General features: G+C 42.4%; 1 protein-coding gene and 1 long non-coding RNA gene across 3 annotated transcripts in view; one reads left to right on the top strand and one right to left on the bottom strand.

Moving 5' to 3' along the window:
* Window positions 1–6949: 6949 nt before the first annotated feature.
* LOC132076381 (uncharacterized) lies at window positions 6950–13783 on the bottom strand. Of its 2 annotated transcripts, none has more exons than XR_009418900.1 (3): window positions 13662–13783; window positions 10881–10925; window positions 6950–7340 (listed from the first exon to the last, which is right to left on the bottom strand). It is a non-coding gene; the product is annotated as an uncharacterized LOC132076381 (long non-coding RNA). The 2 variants fall into 2 exon arrangements; XR_009418899.1 differs by having other exon boundaries at window positions 13683–13775.
* A 165-nt stretch (window positions 13784–13948) lies between these two features.
* Window positions 13949–16285, top strand: part of LOC132076402 (rho GTPase-activating protein 22-like) — a 37661-nt gene continuing 35324 nt past the window's right edge. Inside the window, exon 1 of the mRNA XM_059477457.1 lies at window positions 13949–14021. The gene's annotated coding sequence lies outside the window, so the exon portion shown is untranslated. The remainder of the gene's footprint in view (window positions 14022–16285) is intronic.

The following is a 16285-nucleotide window of genomic DNA, read 5'->3' on the forward strand; positions in this document are numbered from 1 at the left end:
TCCCACTCTGCTCTTTAAACTTTCCACTGTGAATCACTTGATAGGCCGCTGCACTTCCTGAGGAAAGCAGAAGTGAAAAGCAAATGAGCCACAGCTCAGGAGCCATCAAGCTCCCAAAGCAATTTAGAACAGCTCAGCTAACACACAAACCTGGGAGGCACAGCATTCTTCTCCCTGCATCAAGAGTAACCAGGTATTTTCCTCTGTATCATATTCACAAGGGGGAAGGGGAGTGGGATTTGTTTCATTTTGGTTTTAAATTTAAGGCTTACATAATTACTACTGGAATACAGCACCACAAAGCTCATGCTCCCTGTGCAACAATCTATGGCCGAAGTCAGGCAACTATTGTAGTCCTTCCTCAAATGCTGAACCCTTAAAATAAATACATTTGAATGACAAGGGGAACTCTGTGTCCCTGACTTCTTTACTGAAATTATCAAGGCAGCTGCTCAGATCAAAAGGCAAACAAGCACTATAAGCTCGCTGACAACATAAATGAACCCTGATTAGATAGGGGCTTGGGGGAAGATGACTTCTCAGTTGTCTAGTTGCTTTTTTGTTCTCCCTAATAACACATTTGAAAGGCTTTATAATTTTTTTTTAAGGGGAGGTGGAGTTTAAAGATTTTTACACAGGAGATCCAAGTGTTTCCAACTGCTTCTCCCCAGCAATTTTATGGTGATCTTGAGAACCAACAGGATCATGACCCTACAGTGACTGAAACCTGAGGGGACTCTACACTCAGTGGTTAAAGCCACCTGCTAACATATGCTTTATTCAAATGCTTGGAAAAGCATTCAGAAGAAAAATTAACCAACTTTCTCTTCCAACCAAGCTGCAATTTCATTGCATAAAGTGCTGCTAATCCAGGCTGAAGACTCCTAGTAAGTCATAAGCCAGGATAACAATTGCCTGTACTCCACAGGGACCTCTCTTGATGCAGTGGTGTTCCTGGCACAGAGCAATCCCAGAGGACAGCTCTCATCCCTTACAGGGAATGGATTGGAATACAGGCATCAGCAAAATCATGGGTTCAGTTTATCCCCTTACACATTATACCAGGATTTAAGCAGAGCTGTAGCTTTACAGAAAACAGAAATATACTTCAGATCCCAAGGAAAAGACTCTGCACCAGTCTATACATACAGCAGCCTCTAAACTGACCAGGCTTTGGAAAGCATTAGCTAAACTAAGTATAATTTAGAGAGTATTTTCCAAGAAGATGCAAGGTCACCCAGAGCTGTGCACGCTCGGAGCAGCTCCAGTGAATGTTGCATTTGGCCACTTCAGTGGTCCCCAGAGCCACTGACAGCCCCTGCTGCACTGCTGTGGCTGTGAGGCCTCTGGCAGTGTCAGCACAGGCTGAGCAAGCTCCTGCACCTTGTGAAGCTCTGTGCCAGCACATCTGCTGCTTTCCTGCTGTAGGCCATTCACATAGCAGCTGGTCCACTTCCAGCTGCAATCTAGATCAACCCACACTGCTGAGATAAATGGCAGAAACACAGAGATCCAGAAGAGAATATTAATACCAGTCCAGGGAGAACATCACTCAGACTTCCTAACTCAGAACCAAGCCTAAGTGTGCTCCATTTCCATCCTCCCACTACCACTTTAAAAGCACAGATGGTCATTTGCAGCAGCCCCACCATGCTGTTTGGTTAAAGAAATCTCCCCCAGTCCAGTGGTACCTCCTCACTAGACGATGTCAGGACTCACGCAGACACACAATCGTTAGGAGAGTCACAGCAGAGGAAGTTCCATTTCTCTTTTTCATACTTCACTAACTGTTGATGGGCCCGAAAGTCCAGTTTCAACATGCCCACCCACTTAATTTCTGCTTCACTGGAGCAAAACAGATGTAACCAAATTATCTGTAGTAAAAATAACTCAAGGGGTAAAGACAAACATAGAGTTCACATAGTAAGAAACAGTGCCAAAACCCCCTTTGTCAGGGTGGGTTGTTTATACTAAAAACCCCTTTGTACAAAAACGGGAAGAAAAATCCTTTTTTGTCCTCTTCCCTACAGTCTGAGGGAAACAACAACAACAACAGGCATGTCTCCCACTTGCATCTATGTCAAGGCACCTCGTTCAAAGGAACCTTCACCTTGAGGGATCCAGAAAGGGCACTACATCTCCTGGTCCCAGAGCCAGCTGTTCCAACACCACTGGAAGCTACCATCTGGCTGGGCAGCACTGTGGTGTGATCCATGGCCCAGTGGAGATGGTGTCCTGCCTGAGCCAGACCTACAGCTGGCTTTCTGAGACAAGGAGCCAGAGATAACTGCAGCTACAAGGCCCACCTGTCTCACAGCATTCAATACTGTCCCTCACGTTGCTTCTTATCAAACTTCTCTCTTTGCCACTCCAGTCTCCACACACAAGTGGAAAAAAACAGATTCATGCCTTTACAGCTATGATACCAGCCACACCAATTTATCTTATTTGTTCAGAATGCTAAGAATCACAGTACTTCTTCAGCCTGAGTCTGGAGGTCAGCTAATGCTGACCTTTGGGTTTTAGCTGACATTTAGGTCAGCTAATGCCCCTGCCTTTGCCTGAGGGCTTAGACTTCAGCCCAACTGCAAACCCAAATGGGATGGGGCTTTGGTGAAAAGCCTGTATTTCTCCCTTCAGCAGGTTTGTCTCCTTGTAGATATAAAAAAATAAAATTCATCTGAATCTGCTGAGACAATAAATTTTTGTGCTACACATTTGTTACCTTCAATCTAGAGAAAAAAGCAAGTTAAACATGTGTTCCTTTCAACATTTCAGTGTCCAAAAGCTGAATTAGCTGCAAGTTTTCCCCCACTCTTTGCCTTTTTTGCTAATAATCCATCATCTTTTCTTGATAAAAAGAAAGTTGATTAAAAATGTTCATAGAATGATTATTCATTTCTTTAGGGAAGCGGCTGTGTTTCATTTTCCTCCCCTCTTTTCAGTGGCAGAACGGAAGCTGACAGCGAAACCGCAGAGAAAGGCAGCGCAGAAATTTAAACCATCTGCTTAACCATCATTTTCACTCATCGTTTTTCTCAGCAAACCTTGAAATATGCAATGAAGGAGGCATTCAGCTCCCTCAGCACATCCTCCCAAAGAGGCAAAAGCAGCAGGCACAAAGGAGCTGCAGACAGGGGGTCTGAGCAGCTCAGCTCCTCTCCACACACAGGGGAGGCGTGGGGCAGCACCTGTACCCACCCCACCTCATGGGCTGGGTCTCCTCTGGAGGTCAGAGCCCTGGGCAGGTGGAAGGAGAAGACAGCTTCTGTTGGTGCTGGCAGGCAGCCCCAGCTGAGCCAGGGCCCTTCCTGCCCAGCCCTTGGCAGCACCACAGCCCAGAGGGGAAGGAGGCGCCATGTGCCAAAGCACAGCCACAGCGTGCAGACCGCCAGGTAACTCACCTGTCTGTGCACCTGAATGGGGACTAACTGCAGCTGTTAATGGAGCTCATGCTGAGGAAACCATGAGAGATGGCTGGTGAAGACATACAGTTTATCCACAAGGAGAGTATTTCCTGCCTGCCAGCATCCCTTGCACCTGAGCACTCTCAGTCTGTGCTGGGAGCCCCATACATCCCACACTACCCTGTGACAGTGTTCACAGGGGGTCTTGGATGAGGGATGCGAGGAGAATGTTCACTCCATGTTTCAGAAGGCTTGATTTATTATTTTATGATATATATTACATTAAAACTATACTAAAAGAAGAGAAGAAATGGTTTCATCAGAAGGCTAGCTAAGAATAGACAGGAATCAGAAAGAATGATAACAAAGCCTCTGTCTCAAGTCCAAGCCAGCTGTCTGTGATTGGCCATTAATTACAAACAAACCAACATGAGCCAATCACAGATCCACCTGTTGCAGTCCACAGCAGCAGATAATTGTTTACATTTTGTTCCTGAGGCCTCTCGGCTTCTCAGGAGGAAAAATCCTAAGGAAAGGATTTTTCATGAAAAGATGTCTGCGACACTACTCTGGCACCATGGCTGTGGGTTAAAAACACAGGGCAGTTTGCAGCCTTGATCCTGTGGTCAAGCTCCTAATTGTCCCAGGAAAGTGATCCATGTCCTTTGCCCATGCTTCCACCTGAGCAAGGTCTGGAGTTCTGCAGCTGCTCCTCTGTGCCCCTGGCACCTTCCATCAGCAGCAGCAATGTCACGTAGTGAGGATAATCTGTCACTTGAATTTTGCTATTTCAAAATGTTTCATTGGAAACAAATTCCCTCCAACACAAATCTGTTAGTCAAAATGAATTTTTTCCAATGTTTTTGTTTTAACAGGAACCAAACAGAAGTGTATCCAATGGCCTGCATCTTACATGTTGGGCTGCAACAGTGGTTTTCAGCCTTTCAAAATCTGTGCAATCCTGATGTAGTTTCCTACAAACTATTTTGCAGCACATGTAAATCTGCTGCTTGACAGCTTCACCCTTTGGTCATTTTTTTCCTTTGTAAAAATTAGTCAGGGAGACTCACAGGATGATATAACTACAGGAGTGCACTGAATAATTTTAAGCTACACTTTTTAAAAATTCTGTGCCTAAATAAATCTCAAAATTATTCCAGAGTCAATAAAATAGCATCAACTTTCAAAAAGACAAGAAAAAAAGAAGCCTCATTGTAAAATGGGTATGTAATAAAAGTGAAAACAGTTTTATTTGGAATTGTCAGACCCAAAAAGAACCGTATAAATAGAATATTTTTTCCCAGAAGGAAAAAAAGTATCAAAAAGAAAGTTCCTCTGGGAAGCTGCTATTTTGATTAAATGTCACCTACTGACTAGGAAAGTGTTGTGCAGGAAAATTTTAAGGCAACTTGACTGAACACATGATCTCCACACAAGAACCCATGTTAGCCTAATAAGATGGAGGAAGTTGAAAGGCTGGTGCAAAAAATTTAATTGGCATCCCAATGGTATTACCCTTTCTGTACCTCAGATTAGTTCTCCACTACAGGACACACAGGAATTCATTATTTTCTTTTCAACACAAAAGTTGTTGAATTAAACTATCGTGATACAGAAGTTCTGCGTGATTTTTTTAAAATACTTTCAAAGCAAAGTTAGACTTTAAGACAGAGCCCTTATCAGAAAATAGCCCTCACAGACAGCTGCAGGTAAAACCACAAGATGTAATTACAAAACACACATTGACCAAGATCTGTTCTTCTTGGAAGATTCGTTCTTATGTTTTTCTTAGAATATTTACTCTTATTCTCTCTGCAGAAGGATCATCAAAATCTCTGCAGACAACATCACTTCCTTCAGTTTCATAAACGGGTCCTAGTTCCCATTTTACACCCCCTTTGCTTTCTGCAAGGATGTTTTGTAGCTTGCACAGCCTACAGCAACACTCATCATCATCATAGAGGAAACAGGGAGCCTGAAGTTCAGGCTAAAAAATAAAACAAGATCCTTCAAACACAAGTGTGAGAGCAGACATTTTTCCAGCTTTGGTATGCCCCCTGCTAACTACTCTTTTTTTTTTTTTTTGGTTGGTTGGTTAGTTTGGCTTTTTTTCAGTTCCCAAGTCTACTGATAAACTCAAGCTCTTGTGGCCTTGTTCTCCAATAAGCTGTGCTCCCAGAGAGACTCTGCACATATCCAGGAGGGCTGCTTCCCCACAGTCACACCTGCTCAGGTACCTGCAAGTGCCTAATAAGCCAGGCTCAGTAAGCTGTCACACTCTATTCATGGATAAGCCTGGTTTTGCTATGTTCTTCTAGCACTGTGAACTAGACTCAGGTATCTTCCCTTTTCTTCAATTCTTTATTTATAGAACCAATACTCCAATTGCATTTGGTTTGCCACGCCATACAAAATCCCGGACAAAAGGAATGGGGATGAAAACAGCGGTTTCGCTATCTAGTATGTTCTGATTTAAAAACAAAAAAAACCCCAATTCTTGAAGCTGAGTAGCTTCCCTGGGGGCTGTTGCTTTTAGGTGTTCAAACAGCCCTGCTCTAGGCTAGTAAATAATAAGAAATAAACCTCCTTCATCTGTACTTAATTTATAGCCAGATTCTACATTAGTGCTTGCTTTTGTGCTAAGAACTGGACCAATATGGATACACAAAATTGCTGCTGCTAATCAGAGGTATTTTTAGTCCTGAAATTAAACCTGAGCACTGCATAAGTAGAAAATACTTTGTTAAGGGGGTAAATTAGAGCAACAAGGAACTAGTCGTTGGCTGTGTGATCATTTGGAGCTCAGAGCATTCAGCAGAACTTGAAAGCAGAGCTGTCACAGCAGAGGTAGCTACCACATGCAGCAAAGGAGGAACTGGTGAAAGAATGCAGTCCTTACCTTGCAGGGGAGCTCACCACAAGAGGGAAGTGCAACAGGCCCCTCAGCAGCTCCATGTCACACAGGAGCCCCTTCTGCTGCTGAGCCTCTGCAGGGTGCAGAGCTCTGACAAACCAGAGAACTCCTTGTGCAAGGCTGCACCTTGGGATGCCAGCACAGACACAGGGGCTCTGGGATCACCGCCCCCAAGAACCGCCTGGCTGTAAGAGGGAAATGCGAATGGCAGGCTTCACAGGGAGGCTTATTCACTAACAAGAGTTGCTAAGCTGTCTAAAAAACAGACAGCAGTCACAAGGTGAAGCTTAAACAATTGTTCTGTATCTCAGTACATCAGTCACAACACAGATGCCTCAAGTTATTGAAGGGACCAGAAACCTAGCTTGCCAAAATCTGGGACCTGCATGCATTCAGAATGTAGCCTGAGAGGTTTGCCCCCTTCATCCAGATATGTAGCAACAAACTAGTACCAGAACCTATGCTCAGAACATTGACAGAGCTACTAAAAAAAAAACAAAAAAAAAGGCAAAATCATGCCCATGGCTTATACTTTATTCTGCACAAATGGAAGAATAGCTCTGAGGGGGGATCCATCTTAAAAGACATCTGAAATGCACAGATGACAAGCATATGACTAAACCCTTAGTGAGGTAGACCAGGATCTGGTGGCATTTTTATTTCTATTTAATGTATTTTTTCATTTCCAACAAACTTATTTCTTTTTGTTTCTTCCTCAAATGAGATGAGAATAAAGATGAAAAATTCAGACAGACAGCCTTTGCCCAACACAGACATTCCTGACAGAGATATTCAGGGCTGTCCCCTTTCCACAGGCCAGTTTTGTCCATATAGATCTTAAATAGGAAACTGTACCTTACAGCCTTTTAGCCTCTGTGTGAGCTCCAGAGAACATTACTTGCTTTGTGGTTCTCAGCAGTAACCTGGGCAGTTTTCATTCTGAGCATCTTTTGGTTGGCACCATCCTCCCTGAGCGTCACGAGGTGGCAGCACAACAGAAGGGCTTGCAAGGGCTGCTCCTGCATCAGGCAGAAAAATCTCACACACCTACCTGCAAGTACACAGCTCATTTTCATCTTAGAGTTGCAGCTCCCGTTTATTTTCCTGAGACCATGTTAAGATACGAGACAGTAGAGTGCCACAGCACAAAATACAACCACTCAGCTGCCCCTTTACAGGCTTTCAGCTATTTAAGCACTTATAGGATTACATTTTCACACTCCCACCAGCCTCTGGAATGGACAGGTTTTAGCTGGGCACCCAGCAGAGAAGCCACTTAGAAAACAGTGCTGTATTTTGACCTTCTCCCCTTAGGGACGCAGCTTATAAAGGTGTCAGCATGTAGCAGAGCAGATAAAAGATTGTGGATGAGGAATGAAGGTCTAGGGGAAGCAAATTACCTGTACATTTTGTCAGCATTGGCAAAAGAAAAAAACATAATGGATATTTAGTTTAACAAATGGTTTTTGATACTTTCAAAACCAAACTAGTTGATGTTTTGTTTTGGCAAGGTATTTTTTCCTTGAACAAAAAATATTAGTAAGGCTAGATGAAGGATAACAAACAGGAATATACTGAGACAAATTATATTGGTGGGGAGTTCAGGTGGGTGATTTTTAGAGGGTTATTTGGTTGCTTTTAAACAAAACAAAAATCCCATTCATAAAACTTTAAAGAATAGTTTGGCTCTCTCTGAAAATCCAGTAATATAGAACTTTTCAGTACCTTATTTTTTCCAAGTTGAAATTCCCTGCAGGAACACAAGCTTAGGAATCTTGTTAAAGATTTAGAATCATGGGATTTTTTTGGTCCTACAGTATCAAATGAAGTATCTCTATGCAAACTCATGATACTGCAGCTATAAGTGGACAACCTCCACAGCAGGGCATATCTGAGAAGACATTTGTAAAAATAAACAGTTGGATGGTCCAAATGAGTCTGCTCTACATAAGAATATTGGGGGAGGCAAAGGGAAGAAGCATTTGTCTTCTTCCAGGAAAATGGTTCCCTTGTAAACAAGATGCTGATTACCAAGTTAAGACAATCTTTAATAGGATAACATCTGCTCTAAAATGAATGATGCTTTAAATTACTATGAATTTTAAATGAATTCTTACATTTTCTTCATCCATAGAGAAGTTGAAAATATTTTTAAAAATTATACCACATTGTTTCAATAACATTTTGATCCAAAAAATATTCATGGGAACATATTTTTAGATAACACTTATACATAATAAATAATATTGCTTATTCTTCCATCTTGAAAATCTTATCAGAGAGGTCAGTTTTAATGACTCCATTTCACAGGCCAGAAACAGTAACATTAAGAATTGAAATGACATACCCAGCCAGTTTTGTGGCAGAGCCACAAATAGTACCTGGGCCTCCAAACCCCAAGTCTGCAAGTCATTAACAACTCTATTTTAATTTCATTATTTTCTTATTCTCTGCTTAAAATTATTTGAAACAGAAGAAAAATGGGTCAGTGTTAAAATAACAGCACATTTGAAATTTTTAGCTCCCTCCATTTTTCACCTAGCCTCCAGTTTTCACCCTAGTTTCATTTTGAATCAGATCTGCCTAAATGACTATATTTTTCCCTGAGGCATCAGGAGGAGATACATTCCTGAGGATGCCAGTTTCAGTCCAAGGTGTCTAAAATATGCATGCACTGCTCTTTGATTCCTGCCACTAAAAGAAAAAAAAAGTAACATCCATTCTGCAGAGATAGCATTCAAGTTTTAAATAATGCATTTCTTTATCTCCTCTCCCAGCCAAGGACCTCATTTCTTCCAGGCCCACAGGTGACAGAAAGGATAAGCAATTGCCCAGGTCCCTGTGTTTTATGGAGCTGAATCATGAGGTCCTGCAGCTCCTTGTCAAAGGATATATTACTGTCACTGCTCTCAAAGGTGCAGGGAAGGTCTGGGGGGTGTACAGAAACAGATGAACAAGAGAGAAATCCATGATGTTTCCAGGCTTTCACATCCTACCTGTCTCAGGGATATCAAAGCTCAATCTGGCAAGTTTTGTTAGGTGATTGGAGCAGACTGCATAGCTGGGTAGGTGACACAATCAGAACCAGAGATGTGAGCACAACAGCACAGTCAACTGGGACTCGGTCATGTCAAGAAACTTGATCTTTACCTTTGAGATGCTTTGCTTACATAATGTAAAATCCAAACAACGTGAACTACTCCAATAAATTCTGATCCAGCAGGTCAGTTAAGCATGTATTTTGATGTGAAGCTTGTGAGCACTCTCATTATTTAAGTTTGATTAATTTCAAATGTTTTTCTATATTGGAATCAGGAAATTAAGTTCAGAAAGATCATAATACATTTCACAGATAATTTCAGTGAGAAGCTCACCCATTTAAAAGAGACAATGATGAAGGGAAGATCTTCAACTGTGATTCCCTGATTTAACAGCAATAGCAGCCCTCTTAGATCTGTGATGAACTGAAGGTGATAGTGAGGCAAGGGCTAGAGAGAAAAGTAGTATTTTGTTGGATCAAAAGATATAGCAGCAGAAAAGAGGCTTTAAGACAAACTCACAAACATGTTAACAGAAGGGACCTCTGGAGGTTGCTTAGTCCAGCCTTCTGCTTGGAACAGAAGTAGCACCAAAACCAAACTAATCTAATCATCTTAAAAATCTCTGAAGGCTGACATTTCCCCTGCTCTGCAGGTACTGCACCATCATCCTCCTGGTCAAAAAGATATTTTGGGCTCCAGTCCGAATTCCTAAGGTCCGAACTTGGGGGCAGTGCTTTTTGTGTTTCAGCATCTGTACTACCAGGTGCTGGATTTTATGCTCTGAAAATGCCCTTTAACTACATGTGGGGTGACATAAGATTCCTTATAGCCTTTGTACCAGATTAAGAAAATCTGTCTCCCTTAACTCTTCCTTGTAGGAGAAGTGCCCTAGTCCTCACTAGTCTGACTAGTCCTTATTCAGATATGAAACACTTCAAACCAAATATAATATAATTGGGGAAAAATTTATTTGTGCATACCTTAATTGTGTTAACACTTTCATCTGGCTGTGAGACACAAGCTGTCATCCTATTTCAGATTGGAAAATATCCACTACATCTTGTATGGAGCAGAACCAAATGATTCAAAGTCTCTGATCTGCCCTGACATGTCCCCAGTAGATATTGCAATGGTTACAAGATTTCTCTCTGCCTCATTGATAAAGTTATCATCTACAAACAAAATTCAGATGGGCACTGGTTGTCCATACAAGTAGTATCCATTCTATATTTATCTCCTTTTCCTGTGAAAAGCAAATGCAATACAATGCTTAGAGGCATCCTGTCTTAGTATCCTTATGCTCACCTTCATTGCCAAAGAAATTCTGCTTGCAGGAAGATGGCAACAGCAAGAGTTTGTAGTACTAAAAGGGACATATAATTTCTGATCCTGGTATAATAAGAATACCACCACAAAGACAAAAAAAAAATACAAAAAAACCCCCAAAATCTAGGAACATAGCATACTTTATCTCCCTGCTTATGAAATCTAGAACATCTGGATTTATAAGACACTTACTGCTCTGAAGAAAGTTCTTGCATTCCCAATCTAAGTCTTGCTTTCCTGTAATACATGAAAGCACATCACAAAACACATTAGGAAATATTTATCAGATCATTCAGAATTGTCTAAACTTTTTTATTTTGCCACCTCTTCAATTGCACTGCCTAATAGCTTCTCAAAAGGTAAAAATTTCTGTCAAAGGCTTCTCGTCTCATTAGAATAGGGCACCTTGACATGGTCAGAGATCACTGTTTATAACAAAACCAGAAAGGGCACATCAACTTCTCTCATGTTTGTCAAGTATAAACAAAAAAAAAAAAAAGAGAGAGATCAAGCTCTGCTTTTTTAATCTACTAGGAAAAATAACATACAATTCTCAAGGTGTTTTTGCAGGCCACCTATATAAAATATCTATTTTTCTTTCTTGTAAGAAAGGGAACTGCTTTGGATAAATTTGGATTACGTTAAGGTATTTCCAATAGTAGTGAGATCTTACAAGGGTAAAGGTACGCTTGGTATATGTTCACCACTGCAGAGGGGAAAAATTGAAGTGTGGCAGGAATATCTCTGCAGGGTAGCTTCTCATCCCACTGATGTCCAGGGCAGCTGTGTTATAGGCTTCTCTCAAGCTACAGCGGCTCTCTAGAGAGTCACTCTTACATCCTGAAATCAATGATTAATTACTTCTGACCTGTTTGTGGAATGTGACTAGATGGGAAGGAACATTGAGTGTAAAAGAATAATAAAGACACACAGAAATTCCCTAGTTTTACTCTGAAAAACATTAAAAATTATTATTTTTCAGCGTTGCCCTTAATCCCCACTCCTGAATGTAGTTATGCAAGATCACAGTTCTGTCCTTTCCTAGCAGCCCTGATGCATTTGGCACATTCACTGCCTCCTGCAGCAACCATCACCCCTGGGAAGCCCAAGATGTCATTAGGCTTATACACTTTCTTACTTTTCAGCCAAATTCAAAGAAATTGTTCCAGTCTTTGTCCCTTGGCATTAGATAATCCACAAACTAAAGTTTTTCCTGAATCATCTTTTTTCCTGAAGGACACCTTTGAGCTTCCAGTTGTTCCCAGAGCTGCTCTAGAACATCCACACAGCTTCCTCCATTCTGCAATAACAGTTTACATGATACTAGAGAGGCCATCTCCAAAGAAGAACAGGAAAATTGTCACTTCATGGATTGAGTGCTTCTTGCTATAAGCCCTAAGACTGGTTACTGGAAACTGAAAAGACCAGTAGCCTATTTCACCTGGAATCATCAGCATCAGGAGATTTCAAGTGGTGATCATTTAGCCTGTAAGCAAGGGCTATATCAAATTGAAATTCCTCCTGGTCATTAGATACTTAAAAAGTTGTTAATTTATGCACAAACGTCTTCAGCAGAATTCCACAGATCCTGAATACATAACCATTCAAACTTGCGTTGCAGAAGAAATGTTGCTGCAGTTAATGATCTCAAAGCGAACACTGTGGTCTTCCCTTGTTTCTCTGGACCCTTTTCCATCAATCCCATTTTTAACATATTAGAACAGATGGCAATTTTGGTTACAGTCTAAATAAACTGGATCTGAGTTTCAGTGGGGCCAAAGTCCAGGGTGATTTGATCTCGGGCTTTGATCCAGGTGCATCATGCTGATGAGCACAGAAAATGTTATCAGTCAGCCAGTTACAACAAGTCCTTGGCCCACAGATGGAAGCAGAAGATGAGGAGGAGGAAAAAGGATATACCGTGTGCTAATTGGTAGGTGACAGCATGCTGTGTGTGCAGCCTGGGGAAACAGAGACCCATTCAATCTGCCTCACAACAGCTCCAGCAACTTCCCTGGCCCACGCATCTTCCGTCTGCAGCACCCGCCGCGTTTCACAGCCTCCAGTCATCAGCCTCGGCGCCAGCACATGAATCACAGCTCCTGTGGGGGTCCCCACTGCAGCAACTCCCTATCAGCCTCTGCAGATAGATTGCACTTGCCAATCCCAGATCCCCAAACACTGCATTAATATGGACATGACCTGGGATTTAATATCTTGCTTGGAGCCATGGGAAATCAGCTGTCATTAAGACAAGAGACCCCATCTCCTCACTCTCCTAAAGCTTTCTAATCCCTAGATCACATCACCTGCCTTCATTTTGTGCTTAGCCATCAATGGGGAACACTTTTGACAGACAGAGGAGCTTTTCCACATTCCAAAAAGGCAGCAGATAATTAATGACCACATTTATTTTTAGATTCCCATAAGAGCTACATAGTAGCACTTCTCCAGTATGTAGTTAGTCAAGTGATTTCTGTTTTCTGGCCTACTAGATGCTTATTGCTCTACAACATATACTTTCACTCTGGATTTAACCAAGCAGAGGGATAGAACCATGAGAGCAGTGGTTATCAACAACTGGTACACATTATCACTTTGGTATCCCAAGCCATCAGGGATGCCCAACATCAGTCTTAAAAAGTCCTGTTGCCTACAGCTTAGCAGCTTCCTAACTCACTCTAAGAAGCCTGCTAAATGGGACAGCCCTTGGAGCCCAGCTCTGGAATAGAATAACCAGAAAACCCCCTTTTCCACCTAAGGGTAAGAGAAAGAGAGCACAGCAGGACAGGCCATGGTACCCACAGTACTCAAATAAAGTAAGGAGGAAAGGGTTAGAAATACCCAGTTTCAATCAGTGCCCAAGTACATCCAACATGCTTATAGCAATGAAGAAGCAGGTCTAGGGCCATGCTAGGAAAGCATCTTACACCTCTAAAAGTGAAAATTACATAGAATAAAGATTACCAATACCAGACATAATCCTCTAATTACCAGGTAGAGCCATAGTATTGAAGAAAATGTAAGGTCTAGCTGAAAAACAGCCTCTAATCATAATCCAAATTCATACACCACTACAGAAAACCAATGTTCCTACCAGATAGGTTAAGCTGGATACAAGGTCCAAGCTGGGGCTTAAATAGAGGTCCTGGACCTGTGGGCAGAGGGTGTGGATGGTGACCATGTGGGGTGTATTAGGGCCATTAAGGCTATTTAATGCACTTCAGGACCACAACACAGGTGTCTCTCATCTTTGTAGAGTGTGTTTGCATGGGAGAACATCTCTGCTTCTGGGATGGAAAGGACCTGTTAAATTTACACAGGAGAATTAAGGTAAATACAAACCATTGAGGTAACTTGTCCCAATTATTTTCCTTAATTCAAGCTTTCAGTATAGAAGCTTTAGGAATAACACATTTCCACACAGTCTGGTCCCTTCTAGAAACTTGTGCTACCTTTCTACTGGATCTACTCTTAGTGTTTATATAAGGAGCCATTTCTCTAAGTTTCCAGACCAAAGCATTGCAGCTAGCGCAGAGCCACTTGCTGGAGGTGGTTGTTTGGTTATGTTTTATTGGTTTTTTTCTCTCGGATGGCTTGTTTAATTTGGTTTGTTTTTCTTTCCTTGGGAAGCAGCTTACTTCCCTCAAATAGTGTTTCATAATTTTAGATCTAAATTTCAGACCAGTACTTAAATGTGGGGAGAAAACCCAACCTCACCCTGACTTTCCTAGTCTTTAAAAATTCATTTATGTTTATACTTTAAAATGGTTTTGAGAAGAGCAAAAAATGTTTAAGTCAAAGCAAAGCAGGTGAAATTGAATGTTTCTCTTTCCACTGAGTATTTTTATTTAACAAGAAAATCTTAGAAGTTAGCATTTAGTGTTGAACTTGGCTTGAGTGTTTTAATTTTACTCATAAACATGATAATTATTTATATACCTCACACTATGTAATATTTTTGCTAGAGAGGAAATCAAGTTTTCATGGGAAATGACTTAGCAGGATGAAGTGTTCTATGCTTCCCATGAGGTTAAAAGTTCAGTCAACTTTATCCCTTGTCGTGTTTACTGTACACACCTTTTGACTTCCTGGTCCAGCTGCAGAATTCTATGTGTAAACAGCACTAAAACAGACAGGAATTACTAAAAATACAGAGATAAAAAGAGTTCTAGTAAATAGCTAGTAAGGCAGGAGTGTAAAAAGCCCCTCTGCTGATGTTTTTCCTGCTTATGCACAGTATCAGGATGCTTGCTAAGTTTGCTGGGCAAGGGACCATCAGACCATCAGCTAGCTATTCTTCACTGTGCTGGAACCCAGCTGAAACAGGTGATAAGTGGGGAGGTAGCTGCAGGAGGCTGTGGGCTCAGAACTGAGACAGCAGTTCAGATCCCGCTTGTATCCTTGCTTACAGGTGTGTGAGTTTGAGTTCATGCCACCGTGACCTCAAGGATTTACAATTGCTTATAAGCTGCTGGTTTTACCAGCAGCTAAAGGTCCAAAATATCTTAGCTATTGCTATAGATGCACATTGAGAAGTACAACCCCTGTAAAGAGCCAGAGAACCTCTCCCAGTACTGGAGATATGACTTGATAGCCAGCATTCAATATCCAAGATGTGATAGATCTTGGAAGAGGAGAAAACTGCCAATCTCAGATTCTTTTTGTCAGTATAACTCATCAATACAGGGTGATACGGCAGGGCAGGTACATTGCAAGGGAGTTATTTACCCCTTTTTGGCACTCACAGAAAGAACTGCTGGGTGGATGGAGCTAAAGCAGTCCAGGGTCAGGACATGTCCATTATTCAGATGCAATTATGCTCCAATTATCTATTTATATTTTATAGATGCTATTTAAGAGTGTCTATCTGTGTCAATAAACGTTTGTCCTTTCCTCCTCTTCATTACTGTCTGCAGAACTGCACACTTTCCTCCCTCCTGGGGAGGGGTGAGGGGTGAGCTAAGCAAACAGTACAATTAAAAATGATGGGTGCTAAAATGTCATGTAATGCAAAGTGTAATGAAGACATTCCCTTGTGCCCATCCGGCGGGTCTGCCAGCGCAGGCGAGAGATCTTTGTCTCTCTGGCAGAGAGCGGTGTGTCGTTTCTCTCCCGGCTCCCCGTCTCTCACCGGGATGCCTTCCCGGGAGGGATGCAGGGCACGGCAGGTGGCCGAGCACGCCGCCGCCCTCAGGACCGGCGCTCTCGGTATTTCTTCCAGCGCAGCAGAAACCCCGCTGAATCAGGCTCGGCTCCCGATGCGAGCCTTGCCGAGCCGGAGCATCTGTTGAGCGCAGGGCGCGGAGGCAGGCGCAGCCCGGCCGGGGCTGAGCGCGGCTCGCTGGAAGCGGCGGCACATCGATCGCGTTGATCGCACTGATCACACTGATCGCATTGATCGCACTGATCGCATTGATCACACGGCCGCGCGGCCAATTAGCGCCGGCAGCCGGGGCCAGCCCTCGTGCCTGCGCGCTGCCCATCTATCGGCGCTAATTACCGAGACGCTTCATGCCTACTTTGGATGGGAATTAATTCGAGGCCGGATAAATAATGCATTAGGGTTTATCCAGCCCCGCGTGGAGCGGCGCCCC

Source organism: Ammospiza nelsoni, chromosome 8 (genome assembly GCF_027579445.1).
Source record: "Ammospiza nelsoni isolate bAmmNel1 chromosome 8, bAmmNel1.pri, whole genome shotgun sequence".
NCBI lineage: Eukaryota > Metazoa > Chordata > Aves > Passeriformes > Passerellidae > Ammospiza > Ammospiza nelsoni.